Source organism: Spea bombifrons, chromosome 12, assembly GCF_027358695.1.
Source record: "Spea bombifrons isolate aSpeBom1 chromosome 12, aSpeBom1.2.pri, whole genome shotgun sequence".
Classification (NCBI taxonomy): domain Eukaryota; kingdom Metazoa; phylum Chordata; class Amphibia; order Anura; family Pelobatidae; genus Spea; species Spea bombifrons.
In genome coordinates, this window is record NC_071098.1 from 6,920,523 (window position 1) to 6,933,983 (window position 13,461).

Below are 13,461 nucleotides of genomic sequence, written 5' to 3' on the forward strand. Positions count from 1 at the left end.
CAAGACGGGCCATAAAAATAAACCACAGCCATAACTTGTTGCTAAATTCCAATAAACAGGGATGAGACAGTTTTCTTCCCTGTTCACAACGTTTAGGGGCCTAACGCAATGCCCTCTTATTATACCCAGGTCACAGTGCTCTTTTGGTGCAGGGCCCCAATTCAGAGAGAGGAAGGGGCAGGTTTCAGTCGTTTTTCTCTCATCACAGATTCTCTCTCTCTAGGGCCTTTCTCAACAGCACTCAAGTAAACCAACTCGAATAGCTATGAGTCTGTTTAAAATGCTCCATTGCTGCCAAATCAAGTCAAATACTACAGAGTTCGTTATCGTGATTCTCATGTCTGTAGTTTTATTGAGTTGCCATTGATTGATAAATATAACTAGATTGCAGTCAAGTTGTTTTTTGTGCATGGACACCAATGGTTTAGCCTGGTCAGTTGGCTAACAAATTGGTCGTTTAGCCTGGATGATACGACTCATCTCCTCCTAAAGATCTGGCCTCATTTTGGTAAATTCCAACTACCAAGTGAGTCCAGTTTTCGTGAAACGACAGGTGATTTGCTTAATTTCAGCCAACTCAGTCCAATTGGCTAGAGAACGCAATTTAACTCTTAACCATCTGCACCGTCAATTTGAAGATTTGACTAATCTGTGCTAATCCAACCATTGATTAGCACAGATTAGTCAAATCTTCAATCCATTCCCTGGCTCATCGGAATCTAAGTGCAAGGTTGGCACTGGAGTTAAGCGTCATCTAAAAGTCAACATGCGGAATTCTCAGACAAGTTGTATATAACCTCTGTCTTTAACATGATTCGTGTTGGTCACAAACCCAGATATCCCTGCAAAGTATTTGGCATTTATGGTTGCCCAGAAATAATGTGAATACTTAACATCTGTTTGCTTACCGCAACTTAGTTAAATATAAAACGCCAAATTCTTGTTCCGGGAGTTTCGTCAGATCTATGCCACTGGCGGAATGTGTGCAAAATATATTTATATGTTACGTTTTCATTACAGCAGCTGGCAGATGTACACCCCTAACTGTTAGATACCCATAGGCAAGTCCCTGTGTGTCCCACTGGGAAATATTAGTGTAATTCACTGCCCAAATCATCCAGTTTATAACACAGGTACTAATTAACGTTGAGTTCTTGTACAGCTGGATTTAGTTGCTGAAAACTCATCACAGCTGCTTCCAAAACCCAGACAAGCACAATGACAAACACAACCCATACTCTTTAGGTTCGCTCCTAGCCTTTGGGTAGATGTGACATTCTTCAAGGATTACTTATGTCCAGAGCAGGACATAAAGATTATACTTAAAGATCCTTTGGAATGGGCTCCTTAAACAGTGTGTAACAAGTGTAACTTTACAGACACATATATATATATAGATTAGGAGAAAAAAGTTAAAAATGTGAACACACAGTTCACAGAAATTAAGTAGGAAACCATGAAGCCAGTTATATATAAAGATGGTGATATCTTTTCGGGGCCAACACCAAAACTCAGAAAGGACTTTTCTTCGGGTGAAATCTAGGTATGGCACTAGCTGAGCAAAATTGTTAAATTACAAAGTTGTGATTTTTGTTTTGATATACTTATTTATTATCATTCTTATTATTATTCATTGATTTTTTTTTTTTGGGGGGGGGATCCACTACCCAATGATTTGGAATTGTTGAGTTTGTTTAAGAACACATGTTTTATATTACTGACAATTTATATCAACTTCTGTTGCGTATCCTATCGTGGGACCATTGTTCCACCTTCCAATAACGGTCACAATTTACTAATACAGAATTCTGAAGTTAGTACTAAATGTTCTTCCACTAGGAAATTAAAATTAAAAAGCATTGTTGAAAATTAATTTCTGAATAAGCACACACAGATTGATGGGAGGATTAGACTTTGTCACGTTTCCCATTAATGCCAACTCCAAATGAATGTATTATAATTACATATGTTATGGAGCTTTTTAAATTGTAGCAGCTGAATAATATATCAAAATTACTTAGTGTCGATCTTGTTCTTCCCGGTTTCGAGGTGCTAAAGGACGTATTTCAAATTGTCAAGTAGCGTTATTGTTCTTGTAATCAAGGCCAAGAATATAGGTTTGATGTCTTATTGCTGAAAAAAAATGATCTGGCTGTAATATGATAAAAGCACTCTAAATGTCTTTGTCCAAATATTAGACATTTATTTGATTGCATACTGAAAATATTTGGCTCCTTGGAGATGTTGGAATAATTGTTCTATCACTAAATAGCTCTTGGCTACAGGAGAGCGGGAGAGAAGTTCACAAGCCGTAGCTCAATTATTAAATTAATATAATGTTATATTCATGGATATAAAATTTACCATCTAAGCTTACAATCTAATATGGGGGAGGCCATACATGGTCAAAAGATGTTCAACACTGAATTTCACATGTATAAGGAAACTCTTCTGTATGCTACCAGTATGTCCTTATTATCGAACCAAGGAAAGTTAATCTGTAATATAATTTTTGTCCATAAAACGGCAAATGCAGAATTTGAATAGAGTTTGAAGAACATTAATACAAAGGAAATTATTACTTACCAACATTAATTGTTTTCAAGGGACTGGTGGAAAAATCTAAAATGCACATCCCATCCCTAGAATTCCAAATATATATATATATATATATATATATATATATATATAAAATCATTTTACTACACTGAATTAAAAATGGATACTCAAAGGAACATTTGAATAAACCAATTTACCCCTAAATAAAATAATAACAATAAAGATAAATAAATGATACAATTAAATTATGACATTAGTTTAAAAAGGGGGCATTTTAAAAGAGGGGTGTGTAAAAGTTGTGTTTCAATATAACGCAATAATACTCTTGTTGTGCAAAATATAATTTTTTTGTAATGTAGCAATAAATAATGTTTTATTATTTTTAACCCCTTAATGACAAAGCCCGTACATGTACGGGCTCAAAATGCATTGTTTTCAATGGGTTTAGGGACGGCCCATTGTCCTTAAGGGGTTAATAACACATAAAAACACAATGGAAGGCGATGTTTTTCCATGTCACACTTCAGTCAAGTACATCTCTCTCAATTCCTTCTCGTATGAGATTATGATACAATTACAGATTACCTTGTATAGCATTTGAGTAGCCTACATCCCACACCTTATGGTTCCAACAGATGTTCAATTATACATATAATGGAATTTTTCTCTTATTGTATTCTGTATTCTTAATTTAAAGGTCAATGAAATTGTAATTAGAAAAAAAAACCTAAATTAATAAGATTGGGTTCTTAGTTATTGTAGTTTTCCTTCTAAATTCACTTAGTTATTGATTTATTGTGCATATAATGTCCTGCGTCAAGTAGAGCTGATGTAATGTATTTAAACAAAGTATCTTGACATTCACTTAAAAATCATCTTTGCATGAACAAACCAGTTTCTCACATCTGTTTCAAGTGTTCATCAGTCTATTTATTTAATGCTCGATAACGCTGAAGTATTCTAGAAAAAATTATTAAAAAAGAAAAAAAAACACAATAACCTTTTCCTTAAATCAGCTTAATTCTGTCATTTAAAATCCCTCTATGTAGCATTTTATTGGTCCAACATTTATTGCATGATAAGGAGCATTTATATGAGATTGTGCTCATCATAAAGCATAAGCTTAGGGTACATATAGTTGTGACAGTTATATGTCAAGCAAAGCATTGAAACTCGTAGTTTTGAGTCTATTTGCCATTTTATGTCCGGTTTCAAAATTAAAAAGCCTCTCTCTATACACATGACTTGAAATTTATTATTTGAGTCGAAACCATTCCCGTTTGATGACATTACAAATACTGGTGCCGTAGGGCTGCTATTAGGTTTTAGGGTTTAATCCATAAATCAAAAAACGTATTTGGTTTGAGCAGCAATTCTATTCTTCTTTGAATAGTATGTACGATTCCTAGAGAAATTATCCTTCCCAAGTGTGAAAACGAATCAATGTGTGCAACTCATGTAAGACTAAAACTATCCATTCCGTGGTGAAATCTGTGAGCTTAAAATACGTTTTATTGGATGTGTAAAACCCGAAATAGTGTCTACTTGTTGTAAACCTCAACTTTTTGTATCATAATTAAATGTTGCTGTCCCCAATATATAAATAAAACAACCTCTAGTTCCACCATGGCTGAATTGCCGAGATTATCACTGCTCCTTAAATACAACACCTAACGAAAGCGTTTTAAGGGTCATTTGAGTATGATGGTCAAGAAAGTTGAGGTTTTTGTAAGTCACTTAGGTTATGTAACTTCAAATCATCATAAAGTAAGGTTAAACAGGTTATTAGAGCAAGTTCATTCATAGACGTTCCCAACTGTTGACTGAACTTCATTCATAAGCATTCCAGAATTTATGCTCTTTTAGATTCATATGCTGATCTCATCATATTTTATCGACATCCTTCAACTTTCCCACAAATCTAAACCATTTTATTTATTAAAGCTTCATGACAATCAAGCAAATTGCTCCTGTTGTACTAAGAATTGCTATGTTTGACACTTAGTTTGAGTACCAATGCTGGTGCAAATCAACAGTTTCTGCCCAGTAACATCACGACACACACAACATCACAAGCAGCTATTTGACGCCAACATTGCAAAGCTTTTTGGTGAAATAACACTAAAAACACGTTCTGGATGAGTTTTACAGAATTTGTTTTCCATCCATTATTGATTGAGTTCTAGGCTGGCCTTCCCTGATTTTGAGTAGTAACGACCTAATAGTGAATAAATAATAAGTTTAGGATTAGTTACAACTCCTACATGATCCCATTGGAGTTATTGTTGAAATTGCTTATTGCGGCACCGGCCCATTTGGCTACTGAATCCTGACTGTTCAGTTCCAATATATCCGTCGCTCGGTAAATTCACAAAACAATGGAGAACATTTTTTCACAAATTACATTCACATAGCTTTCCACCAAAACATATACTAACAGACTCAATTTTTTTGTTTCTTCCGATACCCTGTAAAGCAGAGCCACGTGCTTAAAATTATATAGTTCTTGGGAGACATGAATATTAATATTCTGCATGACAATTAAGAAGATTGAATTTCACCAAAGAAGATTAACAATTCCAAAGAAAAACCCAATTGTATGTAATGCACCATAATTCAGATTAAGATATCAGTTTATCATTTTTGCTTTTTTTCTGTATAATATTTCAAGCCCATCTCCTGAGATAATTATATCATTCGTTTATTAAGGTTGCCATTGTCAGTTGCTGTAGAAAAAGATTACCCATGAGATATTTGACCTCATACTTGTTAAACAAATCTGAATGGAATTCATTATACTTTGGATGCTCTTAACAATGTTCTATATTCATATATTGACAAGAGGCATTTTCTTTTATCATGATTAACTGTGCGACCCGAGAATCGAGTCTTCATTTTAAAATGTATAGTACGCCACCGATCTATAAAGCATAGGAAAAAATATTTGGCATGTGTGCAACATTACATATATGTTACGGGTAACATCTAAAACCTTTACAACATGGCATTAGATCTATTATGTCATGAATTTTACTTTATTTGAATATGATTCTGTTTTGATAGAATCGATAGCATAAACCTTTGTATGAATACATCAGATCAAAAATAAATCAGGCCTAGATGGTTCTTTAAGATCATTAGTTAATACCCTAAAAAAAAGGTAAATTATACCAGGGCTTCTCTCAAACCAACTCAGTCCTTAGTGAATGGAACCCACTCTCACTATATGATTGGCGATGAGCATACATGGGAACTTCTTAGGGTAGGCTACCCGTAGCTCTCTTTCTTTTGGGGAATGGATTCTTAAGGGGGGTGGCTGTGCTTGAAGGAAGGACTAGCCCTGCATGGGTGGGGCTAGCCACACCCAGGGGCGGTGCTTGCTCCAGATAGCCTTAACGTGACCCGGAGACCCTGATAAGCAGACCTTCACCTGGAGACTCTTAGTGAAACTCAAAAGAGTTGACTGCTATGGCTATGTGGTTTTCAGTAGACACAGCCGCACAGCTATTTGTGGCTGTGTATGTGGTCTTGGTCACCATTAATAGACAACTTCTGTTTGATTGTGTGGCAACGACAGATCACCACTTGGCTTTTGGCCCCAGGCAGGGTTGGGGAAGGAAAGTGGCCTTGGCACTTGAACACACTATAAGGTGTGTATTTGCCATCAGACCCAGGCTGTGTGGCCACTCTGGACTCCCTGCTTTTCTTGTACGCGGGGTTCTAGCTAGAAACCAAGCAGAGATTTTTAGCATGTTCCCGTGTTTCTACATTCATTCCTCATAAAGACAAAGAATCTGTGTCTGTCTATAGTAATTAAAAAAATGTTTCTTATTAGTTTATAGTAAATTAAATTACCAAAAACTCTTGGGAAATAGTTCTTTTTACCTTCATCAATAAAGTATAAAAAAATCCTTTTTTGTAGCTTTTATGGATAATAATAGATGAAACTGGGTTGTTTTGCTCTGATATCTCTTGGGAGTCTATTTTTAGTGCAGTTTTCTAAATCCACAAAGGATTTTCCCTTGCATTGTTATAACATCTATGTCAGATCAGATTTAGACGCTGAGGATCTTACATAATATTCCAAGCTACAGGTATTTTATCTGCATTAATACATCAGCCTTAAATATGGAGACAGAGTCCGTGTTCTTGGATGCTCTATGGTCCTTAGTGATAGACTCTTCAGTGACCCCCTTAAGTGACACTCCACGGAGTGGTCCTTGAGCACGGACTTGTTTGGGTGGGATTGATTGGCAATAAGCACACCTGTGTCAGGAGGTGTGTTTAGTCAACCTACTGGAAAAGGGGCAAATGCTTATGGAGGGGTTTCTGTAGTAGGGACCACTAAATCATTTAAATGGACCACTTAGCTATCACATACATTAAAGAGCATATAATGGCTGAAGTTTCTGCTTAAACAAACCCAGGAAAAATAATAATATTCTTAAAAAAAATATAATATATATATATATATATATATATATAATTTTTTTTATTTTTTTGCCTTTTAGCTAATGTCTGTATTCTAATAATAATAATAATATCACTGCCTTTACACCATTTACTTGAAGAACAGAATTTATACTGAGACTTACTGGAAATAATTACTATTTTTAACAAATAATACAGTTTCCAGTTCAACTTGTGTGACTTGGGTTTCAAAACGCTGACTGAGTTGAAAGAAAAAAAAAAAGCTAACCTAGACAGTTGCTATTTTTACTGTGAATGTTATTGGCGATTCAGAAATCAATTGTTTTGGAAGACAGTATCTGAGTCTGAAGACTTGAGTTCCGTTGCTTGTGCTGGAGAACTTTAAGACATTTTAATGGGACTGTCTGTTTTAAGTAAAAAGTCACACAATTAGCCTCTTCGGAATACCTGACATTCTGCACCGTGAAGGTGCATAGATATATACGTAGAATGATTAACGCCGTTTTAAAAGACTCGGGGAATATCGCTACATCGTTAGGAAAGACGAAACTTAAATTTAATTCACTTGATGAAATAATCTGTTTTACACCGTTTAGATTGTTGGTAATGCGTCCACTTGTGGTGTGGATAAGAGATATTAACAGTTTTACTTCTCTTTAGTATAACAAATCTCGGGTGTGAAACATCTTTAGTTAATGATCGGCATAAAATAAAAGTCTTTTTAATAAGATCCGCAAGTTCTCAGTTAATTTTACAGTTGAGTTCAAATGAGAATATCATTAAACTTAATACGTATTGAGTCTACTTTGTGCTTGGTTTAAAGGATGAATAGCTTCTGTATCAAGCCATGCCTCATTTAAGGCTACAGAGCTTTTTTTTCTTCTTTAAGTCTTCGCCGAAAAGCTGTATCTCTGAGACAATTGAATCATTTCTAGCTATCAAGTGGAAAACACCTTATGTTCTATTTTTAAGATTTATTCAATCGTTTCCGGGGGAACTTACGGGAGTTTTGATTAGTTAAGAAATTTTGTAAAGAGTGATCATGCCATGTTCGGATTATAGCGCTTAAGTTTTATCGCCCAAATTAAAAACACTTTAGTCTTGCTCCTGACAAAGGCACCGTTTAAGCAAAATGTTCAATGGTGGTTTATTACAAGCTTCATTTCTTGGGATCTTTTTCAGTTCACAAATAGCAGTCTGCTACATTGCCCCTAATTTTGTTTATTGCTAAAATTCAATCAGTTTAGATTATTCTTTTTACGGAGATTTGTTGAAGGGTCACAAAGCATAATACATTGACTAACTAACTCACCAAAAGTTTCTGAATTCTATTTTATTTATTTTATCTATATTTTATTTACATTTTTTTTTCCGGGTTTTATTCAAATTATTTTTAACATATTTGTTTTGTTTTTATTTTTACTAAATAATCAACTTTTAAGATTTTTTTTGAATTTCTTTTAGTCTAGCAAAGTAACTAATAAAGGAAGAATTTAATATATTAGTTGATAGAGAACCTTGTGGTTGTGGGGCAAACAATTATGAAAACAAGTGTAATAGATTTGTGGATATAACATTTCACTCCGGAATAGCTTATAAATATGAAACTACCATCTCTGGTGATGATACATGGAAAAAAAAAATATGTATAATCGTACAAAAGCTTTTCAGACCACTGCTACTGATACAGATGCCCTTGAGATATTTAAAGTGTTATTTATAAGTCAAACCTTTAATTTAACAGAAAAAAATGGCAGATCCTTCATTCTGCTCGTGCATGGAGTCAAAGATCAAAAGCAAAGGACGTCGAACTCCAGGCCTTGAGATCCGCAAACTCAACAAAATTTGAGTTGAGTTGATTTAAATCGGTTAAACCGTTGTGTAGGAATATCATAAAGTTCTAGTCGAGTTGTAGCCCTTGAAGCCTGGAGTTTGATACCCTTGGTCTAAAGTGTTCCCGACTTGTATATTTTTCTATACGCCATTATTTCTCGAGGTTTTTCTTCTTTGTAATGATCTACAAACTTCTTCTCACACATGGCGCCATACGCCCTCCTTTTATCATCTATTTAAGAAGGTCAATCGCTCGTAGCGACCATGTCTTCTCAAAAGAAAATAAACTTAAATGAAGCCCTGGCAACACCTTTAGACCATTAAAAAAACCACAGGAAAGCTGTGTTATTTGATATAAACGATACCTTTATTTCCTCTAAATCATTTTATTGTTTGTACCATTACTGCGGGTCAATTTTTACAAAGTTCAAACCAAAGGCTAACTTTGAGCGGCTGAAAAATATTTTGAGATTAGTGGAATCTCTGCTTTAGAGGCAGCTAAAAAAAAAATCTCACAGGGCTGTAAAAATGATGAGCCGGAAGAAAGTAGAGTGGAAGTGTCTCCCGAATTCTCCTTGTGGCTGTGTTGTATTGGATTAGCTACCTGACTGGCCAGAGGGAATTCCATCAGTTTGTTGCTAACTGCGGAATAAGACAGCATCAAGGTGAACCGCGCCGACTTCGCGAAGCAAGAAACTATTAATGCCGACAGAGAAAAGTGTTCAGCACAATGCACAGAAGCTATGAACATAATAAATAACTCTTTGTCAATTACAAGCGCTAACCTCAGAGTTTTACTCAGACAAAAACAAACCTGAGTGGGAAAAAAAATACATCATAAAATGCATTCGCCGACGTTCATTTTAAATTGGATATTCCCGTGCTCCCCACGCATGAATAAAACAAAACATAGAATATTCTCTGCCTAATGTAAACCTGTTAACGTCATTAAAGAGAAGCTGAAACGATGGTTCAGCGGGAGTTTACCGCGTAAACGTAGGCAACTTTCTCCTGGTATTGTTATGAGGGAGCCGACGTTTACTTAAGAGTCTGGTGTGTTATGATGTCATGATGCTCGTGATGCATTCGAGCGCAGAAACATCGTTTTGAGAGAGTTTCCATGGGGAGGAAAGTGCTTGTCATGCATTTTTTTAAGGTGGAGCACAGCCCTTCCATCTTACCTGTCATCGTTGATTATACATAATCCAATAATGCATGATTTGTGGCCGAGACTGACAAACAAGACTTTAGCCGGTCATCGTAACATTACATTTCTGTTCTGCTTGGCTTGTTTCTCTTGGCGAACTCAACAGCAGGTCAAGGAAAGTCAAGCTCAGTTACCAATGTTGGAATCAAGTTGACCTTGGTGAAGATGCCACTTAATGACTTAGTTAAAATGCATAACTTAATGACAAACTCAACGTTTAGGGAATAGTTGAGGTAGGTTAAAACTTTTTCCCAACCTGTGAAAAAATAGTCGAGTGGCGAATCCTAACATTTCACAAAAACCAAAGAAAAACTACAATATCACAAAGTTTCCCCAGACCTTTTTAAAAAAACTCTAATGAATAGGCTCTAGTGTTCTGGTTTCATTCCCAAAACATTATCACGTATAAGCAGATGTCAAAAAAATCTATTAAGGGTAATCACATCAATATCTGATTTCCTACTGAACATACACTGAGAATAGCCCCATTGTATACATACATAGTAAATCTGAAAAGAAACAGTTCGTTCCAGTCCATTCTAGTATTTTTTCTTTAATGAAATCACGTAGCAAAAGGTGCCATTAAAACATATAATAAAAAAAATGTGCTGCTGTGAATGATTTATTCTCGCCAAAGACATAAATTGGGTCAACGTAGACTCGGTCTCAGTATCAAATCAATATAATTGGTATTAAACGAGAGAGTCTTCATTGTTAATCTCAGATCTATATTGGATCATGGTTACTATAACAGGGCAGGTAAATTACAAAGGAGGCCACATAGACTCCGTATACAGTAATTGTACGCTATCATCTTTGAAAAGACAAGGATCTTTGAAGGGTAACCGTAATACATTGATGCTGGGCTTTGTGCTTCTTACAAAGGACGTAGGATGTGGTTTCAGCCTTTCATCTTTATTCTTTCCGTTCCCCTAAGAAAAGTATTAAGTATATATTACAATTGATTTTAGAAAGAGCACCGCATCATTCCTCGAGGCACAATAGGTAAATGGTGTAAGATTTTTTTGTTTAACCCCTTAATGACAAAGCCCGTACATGTACGGGCTCAAAATACATTGTTTTCAATGGGTTTAGGGACCGCCCATTGTCCTTAAGGGGTTAAAAATCGCTAAGTGCTGGCGTACACACACACAACACGGTGTAAGGTGAATCAGGCAAGAAAAGAAAAGATTGGATCTGACAAACTTCAGCAGAAGTCACATTTTTTTTTTTACTTTAAGCATCCGGAGGAAGAAAAAAAAAAAAAAAAAAAGGAAACTCTCGCTAGACATAATTCAGCTACATCTTTTACCAAAGACTATACGGTAAGTTAAAAAATGATTGTTAGACCCTGAGAAGGCTTTGACGGGGCATGTAACATCTGAAACTAAGTGGAAAAGGCTCTGCTTCATTACAGGAGTGAAGGAAAGGACAGTCGGGCTTTTAGCGTTTGGTTTATATTCTTTCACTTGTTGTTTTATCGCTACCTGAGCTTACTGCTATTAAAAAGAGAATCCTTTCATCAAATAACAACAGCCCAATGCATCACTTAACGCCACTAAAAAAATCTGACCTTCATATCTCAATTTACGCAGCACTGTTGCCATGTAAAAGAAAATATCCTACACTGAATTCAATAAAGATTAATAATGGAAAATGAATGATGTCACTTTTTAATGCATGACATCATTGTTACACCTGTTCTCCTGTTAGCTCATGTATAGTACTGTATATACAGTATTTGGGCAGGTTGTAACGTCTGAGCAGACATTTTCAGAGTGAAAGACACTAACAAAGTTTTACTTTTAACACTTATTAGTGCTAATGGGTTAAACATGTACTAGAGTGAATCAATTTGTTGTCTTTAGGCCAAAAACAGTAATAGTATGGATAGACCGTCACATATACACATACATGTACATTCACACTTGCTCTTACATGCAAACAAACTGGCTCACACTTGCCATTGCAGCCACACACTTACTTGCCTTTAGAAACACTTAACAAACTTTCAAAATACACTCTCACTCTGCTTTCTCATTACCTCCATCCTTTTTATTCATCTGTCTTCATTCTCATTATCTCTTCTATTTTTATCTATCATTCTTACTTATTATCTGTCCCCTTTTCTCAATAGCCCCCCCTTTTCTCCCCATCTCTCCTCTTTCTCATTATCTTTTCCTCATTTTCTCTCTCTTATATCCCTTTATCTCTCCCTTTTTTCCCTATCATCTACCCCTTTTCTCCCCATTTCTTAGCTGTCTCCCTCTCCCAAACTCCCAAAAATCCCAGGACTGTCCAAGGAAAAACTATGGACATCATATCCTGGCACCCCTCCGAACATGTTGCCCTAGGCTTAGGTCTTGTCAGTCCAGGCCAGAATATTGTTGCCACGTAAAGCAAATTGGTAGCTGCTTGGGGTGCTGGTAGGATCGCTGACACGAGGTTATCAAGCAAACTGCACACGGGAGGGAGGTACTGGAAACATAGTAACTAAAATGTCTGGTTCCATCACCCTATTCCAACCAACCATGCGCCAAATGGGACACCTGCAACAAAATGTAGGCAGAGATGTGCAAATGAGGACTAAGTTGTGTTATGTTATGTCATCTTTAGTCACTGTTGGATTTGTTCCACTGTTTGCTCATGTCTGCTGCTTTATGGATGGGTTATTGAAAGTTATAGCATGCAGACATGATTCATTAGCTGGAACCCAACGACATTGATATCTTAATAAGACAGTATATATATATATATAGGACGACTGAAAAGTGCTGCTGGTAACAGTATCTGGCTTCTGTAACTTTTTACTGTGCTATATTTATCAAGGACATAATTTGCATTAATTGAACAGCGTTTGAAAGGCTGTATTATTCTTGCAGGCAAATAATTCTCATGGAACTCGTGGGATAAGACATTTTCAGCAGTATAAATAAATAAGGCAGGATCGTTCTGCTACGTTAATGGAGGATCACTTACGATTAAGATCTTTTTTTTAGGCAAAATATGTCAAGCGAGGCTCATGACAGTTTTTGTCCTCGATGACGATTTGTGGATAAACTTTATCGACTCCCTGTCGTTATTGACACTTCTGTCTGTTTCTTTTACATCGATACAGGAAAAAACAAATGTTCCATGATGGAGTATGCATTCCTACATTATTATTAAATAGGGTAAAACATAAAAATAAGTTATTCTTTCACTTATACGTCAGTAACGTCATCTATGTCAGGGTATACTACCCTGCCATTGACAAAGTATACTACCCTGCCATTGACAAATTAATTTGACCGTATTATTATTATTTATTGTTTTATATAGCACCATCATACTCCGTAGTATTGTACAAGGACCCTCTGCACATACCAATACTCTTCTCCCTAGCTAAACGATGCAGTCCTAGTGGTAGCCTCACCAAATTCTCTTATTTG

General features: G+C 35.9%; 1 protein-coding gene and 1 long non-coding RNA gene across 2 annotated transcripts in view; both read left to right on the forward strand.

The window, feature by feature from the left end:
• Positions 1 to 13,461, forward strand: part of CAMTA1 (calmodulin binding transcription activator 1) — a 660,706-nt gene that overhangs the window by 313,819 nt on the left and 333,426 nt on the right. The window lies entirely within an intron of this gene.
• On the forward strand, positions 1,656 to 2,585 carry LOC128470676 (uncharacterized). The gene is made up of 2 exons (XR_008346045.1): positions 1,656 to 2,404; positions 2,443 to 2,585. It is a non-coding gene; the product is annotated as an uncharacterized LOC128470676 (long non-coding RNA).